Below are 4719 nucleotides of genomic sequence, written 5' to 3'. Positions count from 1 at the left end.
TTGACTTTAAGTAAGGGAGGTTATCCTAGATGATCAGATAATTCCGTCTGAGGTTTCCCTGAAGAAGAGGAAATTCCACTTTAGAGATCACCTGACCTTCCTGATGACCCGCCCTCTGGATTTCAGGCTGACTTAGGCACCCCTCACAATCGCGAAAGCCAATTCCTTGCAGTGAACCCCTTGATATATTGCTATCTTTCTTTACTTATTTTCTTCCTCTGGTTCATCCTGACAGATACAGACATGAAGACTTTTTCTCCCCGAAGTCTCTCCCTTTTCCCACCTTCCCGATCTCTGGAGAAGCCAAGAGTGAGGCAGGGCCCACACTACAAAGAAAACTTGGAGCTGGGAAGGCTGCGTGAACTCTTTTCCTCTGCAAATTAAAGATTAAAGTGGTGTTGCCAGAAAGAATGTGACATGCTTGTTAGACCCCTTGAAAGTTAATGAATTCTTGGGGTAGGCGATGTGTCTAGTTGTTTTTCTAACACGTTGGAGAGAGTGCGAACTGCACAGTGAAATGGGAGTTCCCTTTATTCTGTCCTCTCTGCCCACGGTCAAGTCTCGGAATCAGTCTCTTCCTTCCTCAGGGGCAAGAAGTGGGGACAACCAAGAGAGAGGCTGAAGGCTGTATTTTACAGACATAAGAGGGGATGCGAACCTGGAGATTTTGGGTAGGAGTGCCGGTAACTCCGAAAAATGCAGCACGAGTTTGGGGTCTCCAGCAGGGTTGAAAAGAAGAGTGAGCCATGATGAGGGAGAAGAGGCCCGTGTTAGGAAAGGAGGGACTGTCCACACGGCGGTGGGTCCCAGCAGTGAAGTTCGGACTTTTGCCCAGGGCAGGACAGTCTGCGACAAGAGATGTGATGCCTTTGGTAAAGATTAAGTAGTTACGACGGGTTTCCCATGACTGACTCCTGGTGCGTTTCTAAGAAGAAGGAATGAGACCAGGAGACACCTGCCCTCTACCTGTTGTAATGCAGCCAGAAACACCTGACCATGCTCGCCTGCCCTCTACCATGCTGTAATGCATCCAGAAACAACCACCAGATGTGGTCCCTTGGTCTTAGACCTCCAAACTGTGAACTGAATAAACCTCTACTTTTGTAAATCTCTCGATGCACAAGTTTTCTGTCACTAGCAATAGAGTGAACTAAGACACACCAAGTATACGTCCTGAGGAATGCACTGCTAGGTGACTTCGCCACTGTGCGAATACTGCAGAGTACCCTTGCATGAACCTCGATGGTACCACCTACTACACACCTTGGGCTGTATGGGACGGCCTATGATGATCTTATGGGCCCACTATTGTGTATGTAGTCTGTGGTTGAAAGACTTAAATGCTGAGGTAGCTTTACGAATATTTGGAACCAGGACTATAGGATAAATCTATTATAAAACTCATTAGAGAGGGGCTGGCAAGTGGCATGGTGGTTAAGAGCCTAGACTCCCACATGGCCGACCGTGGTTTGAGTCCTGGACCTGGTGGCTTGCTTTTTCACTTTCTCTCTCTCTCCCTCTCTCTCTTACTCACTCTGTTCCTCTCAGTCAAATTAAAATAAATAGATAAATAAATAAAGTTAAATAAAAGAATTATTTTAAAAAAAAACATCAGAGAGAGTCAGAGCGGGACAGCTTTTTAAAAATCGTCATGTCTTATTTCCCTGTTCTCTGATTCCCATTTTTCTATAAATGAGGAAATCAAAGCCCAGGAAAAGAAGTCTACCTCAAGGTGACACAGCTAAAGTACAAGGTCTGGGCTGGGGGCTGGAACGTGTCGACTTGGTCCAACATCTTCGCTGGTTTCTTTATCAAATCCGCCCAGCAATATCTGGAAACGTCCCATGGAAACAAAGTCATGGAAACAATAAAACCTTGACAAATGACAGCTTCTTCAGATATGATTGAAGCACAAAGAACCATAAGGAACTCAACTGCTGAAACGCTTTGATAGCATCAAGGAAAAGGAGTCGCTTCACATAAATCTCAGAGATGATGTCATCCAAACACACCCGTAGCTAGTGGAAGTCGTGGGGAATCATGAAGGAAACGATTCTTATAAATAGTTTCGATCTGGAGATAGTCACTGGAAATAGGAAGACCTCCACAGAGGTCATCTGATCCAGGCATGCTGACCCTGCACAGAGCGGGCAGACTCAAAGCCACTCTCGGCGCTGCGCTTCCGTGGAACTTTGAACTGACCGCCGCTCCAGCATTTGTACACTAGAGTATACCAAACTGAATGGAAGCTGCTTCTCCCCAAGTGAAGTCGTCGCTTTTTCTGTGTGTGATGATAAATGAAACGTGCTCATTGCAAAACCTCAAATACTACAGAGGGTTATTAAAAAAAAAAAAAAAAAAAACTTCACAGAAATCTTGCCACCTGGAGGTAACCATTGCTAGCCTTTTGATGAGTATCATTTAATTATCTCTCCATCTCTCCAGGCACGTATGTTGACACTCATCCACGTTTTTGCAAAATTCAGACTAGAGCATAAATGCAGTTTTGCCACATTCTTTGTTGACCAAACCATTTGCATTGATCTACAATCTTCTTTTCTTTTTCTTTTTAAAATTCTTTGCTACAGGACACATACGCTTGCAGGAGAGAGAGTGAGGCAGAAAGAAAAAGAGTGAGAGAGAGAGAGAGAGAGAGAAGGAAGGTGGGAAATCACACCCCAGGGGGGTAGGCGGGATGGCCATGCCACAATCCCTTCTCCTCCATTCTCCTATTGGGATCTTGGGCACACATGCACATGCACCTGGTGTATTTTCCAAGCCACCGAGCCTGAGACTCAAAGCATGCAGTCGGCCATGTGGGATCCAGCAGCTTAACCCCCACACACCTGGCTGGCCCTACCTACAGTTCTGTTTTAGTGGCTGCATTGTGTTTGTCCGTTGCATGGATAAAGCTGAACACAGGCAACCGGATGCTGATAGATAAGGTTGTCCCCAGTTTTTCACTAACTTTGGGTGGTTACTTCTTGCTCTAGGGAGAGGGATTGTCTTGGTCACCCTTTGGTGGTGGTGGTGGTGGTGGTGGTGTGGTGATTGAATAATTTTTAAAAACCTAAAGTAACTTGCTCCCTCCAAAGTAGTAAAGTGGGTGATTGTGAGGCCGAGACTCTGGGAGACTGAATGGGTAGGTGGGTGGGCTCTATCCTCTCCTCTGGGAAAGGGGGTAAAAGGGGCCTTTGCTGCTGTAAGAGACGCCACCATACTCCAGGGGGAGGTGCGAGGGGTGTGTTCGTACCTGTGGCCCACCTTTATCCTAGCTGACTGCCAAGTCAGCGTACAATCAGGCCCCGCCAAGAGCCAGAATTGAGGACAGTACTAGCCCCTGGGGCAGGATTCAGCTCAGCCAGGACAGCTGCTGCTCTGTGACCAAGACTGCTTGTGACCCCAGCAAGGGGCGTGGTTGCCTAATACCTTAGTCACAACGAAGCCAAAGCTTCTTCACTTCTGGGCTTTGATACATCATCAAACCAAAAGCTACTCTGTCACCAACCGTTTCCCTTTCGTTTTCAGAAAGAGACCCCATCAGTGAATTCCTGCTAGTTCTAGGTGGGCTGGATATAGAGGGCCAGTAGCTCCCTGTGTTTTGTCTTGAGACAGCCTGGGATACAACATACCACCACTTCCACCTCCAGCTGAGGCAGAGGGGAGATACAAACGCCACGGCGAACACCGTTATACACACCCCTTCACATTTTAACCCAATGATCTTGTAACAGAGACTCCTTTAAGTGACCTTGCTATGCCATTCGTTAGGGGAAAATGCCAAGGGAGTCTTGCAGTAGTGCTGGGTGGCGCCTGGGAAGGACCAGCTGGCCAGCTGCTGAGAACCTTGGCAGGGCAGTGGCTCCTCGTAAAGGAGCCGCGGTGCAGAGACCAGCCTTGAAGGTTCAGCAATTTGATCCCATCAGTGCCCCAAGTTAATGGGACTCTGAAAGCTGACTCACACAGAGACCGGAGGGCGTGGAGCAGAATGCCAAATGATCAATTAGTAAGGAAATGTGGAAACAGCAGGTGAAGCGGGCCTCTGTGTCAGCCTGACAAACCCTTCTCTCTGACTGTGAGACATCCACGTGGGAAGCCAACCGCAATAAGGATGACCCCAGGGTCAAGTAAGGGAAGTTCGTCTGGGGACCTGAATAATGTCCTGATGCATCTGTCCCCACCAGGGTGATACATACCTCTCAGGTGACAGTGACTACGAATGAAATTCGGGGGGTTAGTACACAAACCGCCCTGTGGCTGAGGGGAAGCCTCGCCATTCTCCTCCGCAGCCCTTTCTTCCACCCAGCAGTCTCTAACAGCCTTGGAGACTCGCAGCCTTTCCTGCGGAGAGAAAGGGTACAGGTAGGTCAGGTCACACCATGGGACCCTATTTTTTTTTTTTTTTTGAGAGGTTTTTGCTATAGGGCGCGTGTGCTCACCAGACAGACAGAGAAAGACAGAGAGACAGAAAGCGAGAAATCCCCCCCCAGGGGGGATGGCCACTCTGCAATCCCTTCTCCTCCATTCTCCTCTCGGGATCTTGGGCACGCACGCACACATGCCCAGCGTGAGTTTAAGCCACCAGGTTCAGGACTCGAACCACGGTTGACCACATGGGAGTCCAGTGACATAGCCATTACACCATCTACTGGTCCTAATTCACGCATTCTTTTAGTCACTCATTCAACAAGTGATAGTTGAATGCTGACCAGGTCCTGA

This window comes from Tupaia chinensis, unplaced genomic scaffold (assembly GCF_000334495.1).
Source record: "Tupaia chinensis unplaced genomic scaffold, TupChi_1.0 Scaffold149658_1, whole genome shotgun sequence".
NCBI lineage: Eukaryota > Metazoa > Chordata > Mammalia > Scandentia > Tupaiidae > Tupaia > Tupaia belangeri.
This window is presented reverse-complemented; position numbering follows the sequence as displayed.